At 46.4% G+C, this 12,550-nt stretch overlaps 1 long non-coding RNA gene across 1 annotated transcript; it reads right to left on the bottom strand.

Moving 5' to 3' along the window:
• Positions 1 to 3,980: 3,980 nt before the first annotated feature.
• On the bottom strand, positions 3,981 to 11,841 carry LOC144246320 (uncharacterized). The gene is made up of 5 exons (XR_013340005.1): positions 11,617 to 11,841; positions 7,328 to 7,429; positions 5,683 to 5,816; positions 5,020 to 5,185; positions 3,981 to 4,276 (listed from the first exon to the last, which is right to left on the bottom strand). It is a non-coding gene; the product is annotated as an uncharacterized LOC144246320 (long non-coding RNA).
• Between the last annotated feature and the right edge of the window lie 709 nt (positions 11,842 to 12,550).

Below are 12,550 nucleotides of genomic sequence, written 5' to 3'. Positions count from 1 at the left end.
GACTTAATAATATTTTAACTATTTTTTTTTTAAACTTCTTTGGGTAAAGGACACTTATTCTTATTAAACAGTTACAAAGTATTTAAACTTTCACTATGGTACTTTACCTCAGAAAGTTATTAACACTCTACTGTGTATCAGTTTCTAGCAAGTCTTCTTTAAAGTAAATTTCAAGTCTTCTGGTCCCTTAATTACCATCTATGCACAAGAGGAGGTGGGTGACCCTGTTGGGTCTAGTCTGGTGTCTGGGGTGGCGCTGGTCCTTTTACTCTGGTGACAGTGGTCCAGCCTTTTTCTTGGGTTTGCACTGTAGTGTGTGGTGAGTAGCACCTGGAAAGGTCCTTCAAATTTGGGGGTTAATGAAGTGGTGGTGTTCCAGGTCTTTATTAACACCCAGTCCCCGGGACTGATGTTGTGGACATTGGCATGCAGAGGGGAGGTTTGGGGGAGATACCCCTTCTTTCTGAGGCTTTCTAGGGATTTTCTTATGATTTTAAAATATTTCTGAGTTGCTGCCTCCCTTCTAAATCATCTGCAGTACTGAAAGGGGTGATTAGAAAAGGGAGTCTAAACATCATTTCATAGGGAGAGACCCCTGTGGCGGACCGAGGTCTTGTTCTCATGCGTAAGAGAGCGAGAGGTTAACACTTGAGCCAATTCATTTTTGTCTCCTCAATTAATTTGGTTATCACATTTTTAAGAGTTCTATTCATCCTTTCTACCCTTCCCGAGCTTTGAGGAGGCCATGGGGTGTGCAATCTCCAGTTTATCCCCAGGGCTTCTGTTACTTGATGCAAAGTTTGAGTGACAAAATGTGGATCTCGGTTCGAGTCAATGTTATTGACTAGCCCGTATCGAGGTATGATGTTTTCTAAGATTATTCTTGCAACTTCTTGCGCTGTTTCCTTTTTGGTTGGGAAAGCCTCCACCCGGTGAGTGAGGTGATCTACAATCACTAGTAAATGTTTGTACCTCTGCACAGAGGGCATTTCAGTGAAATCTCTTTGTATGTTTTGGAAAGGTCTTAAAGCCAGTTTTCCTCCCCCATGTGCTGTTTTTCTCATTACCTTTTGGTCAGTTTTCAGGCAAATCACACACACTCTTGTGACTGCCTTTGCTGGGTCATACACTCTAATACATAAATTCTCCCGTAAAAAATGGTCGCACAAACCCTGGATTCCCCAGTGGGCCAATTCATGACCTGGACTACCATCCTTCCATCTCGTGGGATGATCCCTACTCCCAATTGGACTTGCAAGTCTCTTGCCAAGAGATTACTTCCTAAATTTGGCAGATAGATAAAGTCTGCCAAACATTGTCTAGAATTCCCCTTGATTTCTATATTTTCAGCTATAAATGCTTTAAATGGCCTTCCCTCCGCCCCTAAAACCTCACAGACCTTCTTTCTAATGGTGACTCCTACTGGTAACTTGTTTATGCTGGAGTTATCTGTCCCTGTGTCAACTAAGAAGTCAAAATCTTCATAGTGGGGACCTACTTCAAAGTTTACCAAGGGCTCTTCTTGATCCTTCATTGGATCCCTTAACTTATAGAGCCCCTGACACCGCTAGTCGCCTCCCCTTGAAGTCTGTTCTAAGACTTCTTGTTCTTTATGCATTGCCTCATCAAACTGAAACTTCTTACAATTCTTTTTAAGGTGTCCTATCTCACCACAGTAACAGCACCTCCTGTTGCTTGTGAAGCCTCAGGTTTCCTGAACTCATTAAAGTTCTTATTTGTTTCATATGATGATGTTGGTTGGTCTCTACTTTTTTTTTTTGGTAATGGCCCTGGTCTATTCCAACTTGACTTAGACAGCAGTGCTGGTGATCTGTCTGCTCTTATACTTTCTCGAGCAACTGCAACCATAATTCTAGCTTTAGTTTTGGCTTTTTCTTCTTCCCTCCTTAAATATACTCTTATGGCTTCTAGTGTTGGAAAGGATGGATAAATCTAATTGCCTGGCAAAAGATTTACAATAGTACAGCCAGGATAAAAACAATCCCCCTACTGGCTGGACAATACCCTTACCTACAGATAGGTCCAAAAGTCAAATGGACTGTTCCATCTCAACCCCCAAAATGTATGGTTCATCCCACACCTGTAACCCTCCCCTTAAGCATCAAGTGTAACCCCATTGGCCCAAGTCTTGTTCCAGCCCACCTTGAAGCCCCCTGATAAGGGGTCTCCGAGGGGCCAGACACCCTCTTCGATCTTCCCCCCTCTTAGAACTTCCACCCTCTCCTAGAGCACCCTCTCTACCCCTTGTCTCTCCCCTCCCCCATTCCCTCAGGCCTTGCCATGTGCTGCATCTGGCAGCTCCAAGCAAGACCTTTCATCATCCCTAATAAACCTGATATTCTAAGAGCAGCCTTCAGAGATCTCTCATCTCCATTCATCTAAGCCATCCCGGAGCCCAGCGTTCCCTACATTCTAGGTCTTGGTTTACCTGATGACACATCCACTGTTCTATACCATGGCCACTCTCCCTGTAATTTTAACTTCGGCCATACTTCTATATTGTAATGTATCATCTTACTCTTGTCTAGACCCTTTGTGGCCTCTCAAGAATCCCATTGGTCTAACAATTGCCCCAAGGGGTTGCTAGGGGGAATTCTCTTTGCTTTCTCTTTTGAAGGATCCACTCCTTTGCTATAACCTCTTCCCATTTTCAGGCCTCAAAAAGAAAACAAAAAAAATTTACCTTAAATGGTGCCTCTCTCTAAAATGGAATATAATGATATGCAACTAAAGTTCATCTGGCTCTTTCCCACAACTTAGTATTTTAAATCTCTTTACTGAACTTAATCTCTTTTAACTAAACTCGCATTCTTGGTACTACTCTCTGGACATTTTACATTGTTTTTTGGCCAGGATAACCACTAATCACATTCACATCCATTGTCTTCTGTTCTCTTGTTCTTTGGCCTAAGTTTTTGGACTTCTTGCTGGACTTTCTAGGCTTGGACCCCTGCTAAGTCCCACCCCAATCCTTACTTGGCCTTTTGCCCAACTTTTTTACTATGCTTAGGAAGCTTGGTCTCCCTGCCAAGGTAAGGCCGAACATCCTGCCGAGCCTTACACCCAAACTCCAACCAAGCCCCACCCTGCCTAACTCTCCTACTGGGCTTAGCCTGCTTGCTTTCCTACCCACTTCTGTATTTGCTTACTTACTTGCCTTTTTGGCTTTCTACTTACTTAGGTTCATGCCTGCCTGCCAGGACATGCCCCCTGCCTGCCAGGATATGCCCTCTGCCTGCTAGGACATGCCAATTGCCTGCCAGGACATGCCCCTACCTACTCTGCCAAGGACATCCTGCCCTGTCTTCCAGGGACATCTCCCCTACCTGCTCTGCCGGGGATTTTTGGTTTTTGCCTGTCAGGGACATCTTGCCCTACCTGCCAGGGACATTCCACCTGCCCTTTTATCCCATCCTGCATGCTGGGGATATGCCCTCTGCCTGGCGGGACTTGTCGCTCCTGCCTGCCAGGACATCCTGCCCCACCTGTCAGGGACATCCCACCTGCCCTGTTATCCTGTCCTGCCTCCCAGGGACATGCCCACCTAGAGAACCTTCACACGCCCAGAGGAGGAACTTTACCTCTAGGGAGACGCCTTAGTCACTCCTCTGTTCTACTCGCTTCCCCCCGTTCCCGGACAGCCCCTTTGCAGGAGTCAAAAAACGTGGTACTAGAGGGTCCCTCTCCCTTTGGGGGTCCGAGCTGCCAGCCCCCATCTCTCTCACTCACTCACTCACTCACTCACTCACTCACTCACTCACTCTCCCGGTTTTTCACACCGATCCGTCACCCCTCCACATTGATCCTTCGTGCTGCTCATCTCAAACTGATCCTAGGGTCCGGAGGTAGTCAGCAAATCCCAAGGGTCCCTCAAAGCAGGTGGTCGAGCTGTCCAGCTGTCCGGGGGTCCTCTTCAGGTGTGACTATCCCGGATGAGCCCCCAGTTAAATGAACAGGGCTTATGCCTTTATTAATGTCCAGCTCTTTATTAAAAAGATCAGCTGGGTAGGGGGCTCAACACAGAGCTTGCCCCCGCTGTTGTAGCTTTTTTCCAGTAGCCGAAGGTGGAGGAGGCGAGCAGAGTCTGTCCCTCAAGTCTTCATGGCACACTGGTAGCAAAAGGGTGAAGAGGTGTGCAGTCTGTAGCTGAAGTCCCGATCAGCAGCTGTCCCCTCTCCTTTCCTCATGGTAACACCAGGAAGAGCTGCTTTTGTTCCTGCTTCCCACAGCCCAGTCCAGTCTGGTCCTCTGTAGGCTATGGTGACAGGTCAAACATCAACTAGGGATGTGGTTCCCTTTTCCCCAACCAGCGCACCCATCCAGCCCCCTCCACTGTGCCCAGCGCCCCATTTAGGGGTGTTTTCATCCCCAGAACCCCCTCCCATGATTCCACTGGTTCCTCTATTTTGCACCTCAGTCCTAGAATGGCAGTGTGGGTGGGGGGTGTAGGTGATCCCCAGGAGCAATTAGCTAATTAACATTTCAATATCAGTACTTAGCTCAAGCCAGCAGTGTCCCAATATTGCCATAGGAATCAGGAAGGCTCTTTTGTTCGTAAAAATATCCATTTATAAAAAGAAATAAAACAAAAGTACCCAAACATATTCTAAATTTTTCTTAGTATCATTTCATAAGAAGTAGAATAGATGCCGTAACAACATAAAATGCCAATCCAAAATCCCTAGTATACAATGACTTAAAGGGATTGAATTTTTGAGTTTCCCATTCAGAAGTTAAAACAATTCCAGACTTTAAAAATAACAAGCAGATTATTTGAATTTTTAAAAAATCTCAATACAAAAAAAAATTGGTTTCCTACATTTCACTGCTGAGAGGGTCTACTTAAAAATGGCATACACACATGTCAATTGTGAACTACAAGATGCTACAATACAGTATCTATTCAGAAAATAAACAGTCTAGAATGCCCAGTACAACATGCACAAAAGGCAAACATGACATGCAGCTGACTGTTCAGAAGACAAGATGAAAAACTACCTTGCAAAGCATGACCCAGAAAAGCATCAAGTTCAGGATTTAATTCAGCTTTTTCTTTTAGCATATAAAACAGCAGTTGGTTTTGAGTAGCACTAGTAATTTCTGTCTGCTTAAGGCATCCCTCAAGAACTTTGATCTGAGCTTCTTTCTGAGCTGCTTGGAGATCCTAAGAGAAAGAAAGATGACAAATGTTTTATCACAACCTTGTTTTACAAAATGAAAATTGTCAACATTTTTTAAACAATGTGCACATTGCAGCTGCCTTCTCACATCCTGCAGATCAGGTGTCAACAAAGGGTCTTTTTCTTTCCTTCACTTTTTAAAGAGACTCATTAAGCATTCCCCTTTAACTTGCATTCCTCAGACTGCCTTGCAAATATGCATCTAGTGGCTAAGTGGGATATAACTCCCAAGTGCAATTCAGAGTCTTTGCCATTTTTAAGAGTAGCAAGCATCTGAAAGATTAACACCTCCACTTTCACCAAATGATTACTTTTAAAAAAATTATTACCTATGGTACTCTATGGCAAGGAAAAGGGGGGAGGTGGAAGGGTGGGACACAGAACCATAATCTTTCTTACTCATCACTCAGTGAACTTTCAGCTTTTAATGAAAGATCTTATTGTAGAAATGTGCCCCCTGTTGACAGAGTAAACAACTTACCCTTTGTCGCCTTAAAAAGGGAAAAAATCTAGAAGTTTCTCTCCTCAATTTGGTTAAAAGACACCTCATAGGACCTCGGGGACTTCACCTCAAACTTAAGGATAGAAGCCAAAACGTTCCGCCTAAGCAACTCCCTAGAAAAGAAGAGAACAAAATAAGTTGATTGCTTTTGTGAAGTGTTTTTTAGCAGGAGCAAGAACCTCTTGCCCTGACTCCACTTTTCTCTGCAAAGAACTTTTTTATTTTTGCCTTTAATTAAAACTTTTTGTTTCCAACACTGTCACAGGAGCCATCCTGCTTATTTTATGCCACCTGAGGTAGCTGAGCTATCAAGGGTATAATGCTTTTCTCTAAGAGCTTGTAAGACCTGGCTTGAAGAGAAAAAGCATTATCTTATGGTCTAACTTATGACAGAATTCATTCTAAGAGAACTTCCATGTCAATTGGAAGAGCCAAGGATTTGTGAGAATTTTTTTTTAGTTGTAGAAAATACAAACAAAGAAATTTACAGAACGGTTTCTAAAGTGATTTCCAAATTCCAAAAGAAACAGTATGGAAAAGTTAAGGTATAAAATATCTCCTCAAAGGCTTCTAGGGCAACAGCAGACTTTGAGTGTTAGTGCTTGAGTAACAAGTGTCGCCCAATAAATTGACACACTATATTTTGATTGAACTAAAGCTACCTATCAACAGATACATTCTGCAGGTGAAAACAAACAATAGAATAGACAGTAGACATGACCAATTTTGCAAAAAAGTATGCCTTCAGCTTTTCTACGTGATAATTACTAAACAAAAAGATTATAGAATACTTGTATAGAATAATTGTTAACAGCGCAAGTCAGAGACACTTTTCTCATATTAACTCTGTTGAAAGATCCATTCAAATACATCCAAAGGCTGAAAAATATGAAAAAGATTGAAATTTCCAGAAGCCAATGGGATTGTGGGAATTTTCTTTACCCTTTTTTTTTTCCCACAAACTTTTTGGATTACCTGCATAGTGATGAATCAAGAATGCAAAAGAAATCCCAGACTACTGGTCAGGGGGGCTGACCCAAAGACAGTTTCAGTATCGTTAAAATCTTTCATTTGACTCAATGAGACAAGAAGAAAAGCAGCAGCAAGAGCACATGATACATGTGTGCACAGGGTTATAAGCTGCCAAATGCTTATTTTGAAAATAAGAGACTAAACATATTTCCCCAACACCTTCAGAAGAATCCCTGTGGCTCTACTCAGACTGAAGCATGCCATGCATCTACATGTGACTTAAAATTTTTTGAGGTTCATATTTGTACAAAGTTGGCTGAGCCAGTCTTTTGAAAAAAGATCTCAAGCTCTCTTTAGGAGTTTGTTGAAAAGCACAGAGATTTATTTGATTACAAAAAGTAGTGCTCTTGTAAGAACAACATAAGCTAATTAATACAGTGAAGAAGGCTCTACTGGGGTTGACAAACAGGCAGTAAGTTGAAGAGGACAACAGATCTCAAAGGCCTTCACAATGAGAATCAGCATGACTCAGTAATGTTGACCAGCTTAGCTTTTTTTAACACACATTAGTCATGTCTTTAGGTCAGCACAACATATCTGTTCCTGGCACATGTCAAAGTCCTGGAACACACATACTTCACTTACACATTACCTTATTGATACCCATCATAAGGAAGTGATCAAGCAAATATCGAGCTTCTGTCAGAGTGCAAGCATTAATCACTGCTGTTACATCCAAGGTCTCTCCTTCTTCCTATGTGTGCAAGAATAAGCCCAGTCAGATTGTGAAAATGTCTGAAGAATTGTATTAATCTATTGCCAGCAGACTAGAAAGCATCAGCTTTGACACTTAAATACTTCACAATCTTAACTTGCATTACACTGTTGAAACTAAAACTTAGGTATCGATCATTATACAGTTCACAACAAATAAATTAAAAACTTAAACCCATGTCCTGGGTTGTAAGATAAGCTTGTATTCTATTTGCCATCTGTTGAAGGCAAACTTGTTGAACAGGTTTTGCTATCTCTCCCAAAGACAATGTTTTGCCCCGTAGAGGCAATGGTTTGTTTATACACTATTGACTGACTCACTGCCGGGCTGGTAAATGTAACACCATCCTATTGTGAGGGGTCCCACCCAGAGGGGGAAGCCAAGCACTCTATTATGGTTTAAAGGGGTAGCTTTTGGGGAGAGAGGCAGCTGGCTCTCTCTCTTCGCGGGATTCCCAGAGAAGCAGCTCTCTCTCGCTCTCTCTTCGGCGGCACTCGCAGCGAAGCAGCCGGAGCGCGCTGAGGCGACGGCGGCGGAGCTCGGAGGCAACCCCGGCGCAGAGGAAGACCGGCCCCACTGCCACCAGATCTTCAGAGGAAAACTATACCCTTCTAAAGATCACCACTACAGCTGCAATTCATCAATCACTGCAAGGGGAGCAATCGTCCCAGCAGGACTGCTACTGGCACCCCAAATCCTCAGGTTCTGGACTTTTTCACTGGTTTTGTTTGTACCGATTGCATTTGCCTTTTTAAATTGTTGTCTAGTTTTCTCCTAGTAAAGAATTGTTACTCCCATTCCCATATCTTTGCCTGAGAGCCTTTTAATTTAAAGATCCTGGTAATTCAGAGGGAGGGGGGTTTGCCGTTCTCCATTGCACAGGAGGCTTTGCCCTCTTTCACAGACTCCTGTCTTGGACCAAGACAACCCATTAAACTACACTGAATTTTGTGTGGTCACTCAGAGCACAAACTTCAAGGTATGTAATAACCACAATCTTGTGGTTCTCAGCATCAGATGAACTACTTCGGTCAATACACAGTAACAGTACTAACAGGGGGAAAATGGAAACAGAATATGAAGTTTTTCCAAGACTTAACTAGATGGGAATCAGTGGAAAACATCAACAGAGGGAAAACAGGATGACAGGCATATGGCCTGAACCTTACCTGAAGCTCACATGAGACCTTAAGCTTACACACACAGCTGGTAAGAGAAGAGTCATCTCTAGACACAGACCTACAAACAGCATGCAGTGCCAACACCCCTGTAGAGGAAGAGGAATCTCTGGGCTGGAAACACAGTGAGTAAAAGGATGGAGTGCAGCCTATTTCCACTCTTTCATACAGACTGTACAGACAAGTCTTGGTCCATCACCACATGACAATTGTGCAAAATTATACCAGGCAGCAACAAATAAAGACTGCATGGCAGGTGACAGTAACATTTTCATCAGACCCTAAATACCCTTTAGCACATGTGATGAAGGGAGAGACAGGGTGCAGAGGGAGACTAAAACAATTGATCCAGACAATAGTGGACAATTACCAACACCAGAGGATCCTCTGGGATACATATGTAAGTTCTTCTGCTATAGCACAGCTGGCTCTTGAGTCAAAGACTTGTGCTTCCTGATAAACTACATCTTAGAGAAAGAACTGACATTTTTATTTGATAGGCACTGAGTAGTAATAGCTAGAATTAAATTAATTTCTTGCCTTTCTGGCATTTTTAACATTACAGCTAATGCTGGCATTCAAAAGTCATGGGAATGATATAAAAAACTTTTAGTCATAAGGAAATTCCAGAAAGAGCATTGCCTGACAACCAAAACATTTCTGGATTTTATAGTTGTCACAGAATTTCTCATCCCATGAGATGCATTTCTCCTAAAGGCTACTTGATGTGACCCTGAAGCTAAACCACAGTGGCTTGGAGAATATCAAGTAGTGCAATGCCATCTGCACAGTGCTGAATCTGGATACTTTGGCAAAACTGGCAGTATGAGGATGCAGGCAAATTGGGAAATGCTGACAAAGAAACAATATAGAATTGAGAGTTAAATGAATTCAAACTGTATCCTTACTGAGTAAGACAGACAGAAAGACAGAACAAAGAAAAGATTCACAAATTTACTTTATGTCACAAACAGATTGCACTACTTCACTGTTACACCACCTGTACAAACAGGAAGAACTGCCCTCATATTCTACAAGGAAAACAAAACAAAACAAAAAAAACAAACAAACAAAAAAAAAAACCACAAAACATCACTACATCAACAAAAATAACCAATGTCAATGAGTGATCACATTGGTCCTACAACCCTTCAAGTACCAAGGGAAAAAAAAACATAATGACCCAAACTGTTGTTAAAAGCATTTCTCTCCAGGTATTAAGGAATACACAACTGCTAATTATTAAAGAATTTTCAGCATTCTCTGAATTTTGCAGTTTGCTCTTGCAGTCTCACAACTTCATTTAACACCACATTTCACAAGCTTTAGCCAATGAATGTGTTTACAGATGAATCACAAATGTGTTAACAAATAGACTCTGCCCTAGTGTCGCTCATTTTATACTCTGCTCTGAAGCATAATTTTATAATCAAAAAATGTAATCAGCACATACAGATGAAAAGAATCTCCATGGAAATTCCCATCCTTCTGCACTTGACATCAAGACAAGTGAAAAAGTTTTAACAAAACTGACATGGCATCTACAGAGAAACTGCTGCTGTAAACTATATACTGAAATTAGCTACAAGTAAGGTCAGAATCGACTAACTATGTTCTGTACCTGCATTTCTATGTAACAATCCGATAGATTATTGTGAAACATGGCAGGTTTACACAAATTATACCTGGAAATAAAGGAACTCCCATACTAAGTGAATTGGGTCAAATTCAACATTAATGCTCTGACACCCGTAACTGTGACAGGCTATCTGAAGAACGTAAAAGTAAAGGTCCTGGATTGCTTTTACACATTACAGCACACCCTTCTTTGGACAACAATTAGTGCTTGTGAACCTTGCAGAGACAGCAAGTACAACGGGGTGTTAAAACGTCAGCCTGGAGACTGTTTCAGTATTAAAAGTTTAATCTTACTCTATTCTCTCACTGCTTCAGCCTTCTTTTGAAACCCACACTTGATAAATCATCAAATCATACTTTATTTACTAAGCAAAGAGAGGGAGTGGTCTGACAATTTAAGTTTAGAGCACTGCCGTCCAGGGTGGTAGTAGTACCGGTAAACAGCAACAATATAAAACGAGGAGCTACATTATAAAATTATGCAACGCATTGCAGAAGAAACTCTGTCTCATTTCCCGTCAGGAAATACACGGACAGTTCAAATTTTCCGCTAGAAGCTGCCAACTCTGCTGGTGAAAGGCGTCACCGCTTTGCAACTACTAGGAAATACTTAAGGAAGCCGCGGAATGTGAACGAAGACATGAATTAAAAAGCGCACAAATAAAACTACTTTTTAGACGTCTAATGAGAAAATCTCTGCATCGCGGGCGAAAAGAGGATTTTTGAAACACCGATAAACAAGCGTCAAAGGAACAACCCCACAGACACTACAGTTGGTCTTATGGGTTGGCATTCCCTCAATTTCTCGGCAGCAGCGTTACGGTAAGACATTACGGAGGGACACAACATGCCCGTACTCCTAAGTTTTGCAAGAGAGCCTTGAAGAAGCCGGGACAGGATTACTCCGGTCTCCGGCCCCACCACGGCACTTGGGACAGCTCCAGAAGCTCCCGCTCCCGGCGGCGGCGCGGGCAGGATGCGGGGCGGCGGCAGCCGCTGCCCGTCTCGGCAGAGCCCGGAGCCGCCGCGGGAGCCGTGCTCAGCGCCGGGCCCGCCGGCGGCAGCCTGCGGCGGACACGCCGGTGCGCGGCCAGCGGGCTGCAGCGGGCTGGCAGCCGGCCCCGGGCTGCGCCCGGCTCTGCCCGAGGACGCGCCGGCAGCTGCCCGCGCTCCGCACGCTCCGAGGGCAGGAGCGAGAGCGCCTCGCACAGCGCCGGGCGTGCGGAGCGCGTCCCGCGCCGCCTTCTCCCGCCCGCTCCGCGGACAAGCCCGGGACGAGGGGCCCCCGCCCGTCCGCCCCCTCCGACGCCGCGGGGCGAGCGGGCGGCGGGCCGCGAGCCGCCGCCGTACCTGCAGGACACGGAGAGCTCCACCTTGGTGGCCGGGATGCTGGAGCCGAGAACGTTAAAATCCCCCACGGACGCCATCTTCGGAAGCCCACCGCTTCTGCCCGGCTCCTGCTGCCCCGCCGGCTTCCCCAGCCCGAACATGGGACAGAGCGGCGCGGGCGGGAACGAGGGACGGAGGGAGGCGGGGAGGAGGCGGCGCCCGCCGGCCTCCACAGCGCGACGCCGCTGCCGCCCGAGGCGCGGAGCCCCGCTCCGCTCCGCTCCGCACCCGCGGGATGCGCCCGCCGACCGGAGGGCGAGCCGGGAGCGGGCCGTGACGTCACCGCCAGCGGGAGCCGCGCGCGCCCGCCCCGGGCGCGGGAGCCCGACGGCCCCAGCGAGGGGACGCGGCGGAGCCCGCGGGGGAAACGCGGCACCGGCGGCGCCGCCGCCCCGAAGCGTGCGGGGCGGGGAAGTGCCCCGGGGGAGACGTGTCCAGGGTGCCGTCCCGAGCGATTTCGCTCCGCGCCTCCCCGGTCTCTTCCCTCCTGGCCCCTGCACGGGGCTCCCGCTCCGTCCCGTCCCGCAGGCTGTCCGGGAAATCTCCTCCCCACGCGTTAGTGAACGAGGAACCTCCCCGGTGCCTTCCCCATGGCCTTTCACGGAAACTCCCGCGCCGTTCCGCCCCGTTCCGCGGGCTGCGCGGGGAATCCCCTCCTTCCGCGTTAGCGGTGCGCGGGTCCCCGCGCCCCGAGCAGCCGCAGCGGGGCTGGGCCAGCGCGGGCGGGCCGAGCCGCCGGGCCCGGCGGGGCCGATCCCGGCGCCGCCGCCGCAGAAGCCGCGGGCGGCGAACGCGCGAGGCCGGCGGGGCACGGCCGGCGCGGCGGGGCCGCTGCCGCCAGGGGGCGCGGCGGAGCGGCCCGGAGCGCCGGGCCGGGGCGCTGCGAGGGGCGGGC

This window comes from Lonchura striata, chromosome 5, assembly GCF_046129695.1.
Source record: "Lonchura striata isolate bLonStr1 chromosome 5, bLonStr1.mat, whole genome shotgun sequence".
Lineage (NCBI taxonomy): Eukaryota > Metazoa > Chordata > Aves > Passeriformes > Estrildidae > Lonchura > Lonchura striata.
The sequence above is the reverse complement of the archived record's forward strand: the minus strand, read 5'-3'. Positions and strand labels throughout refer to the sequence as shown.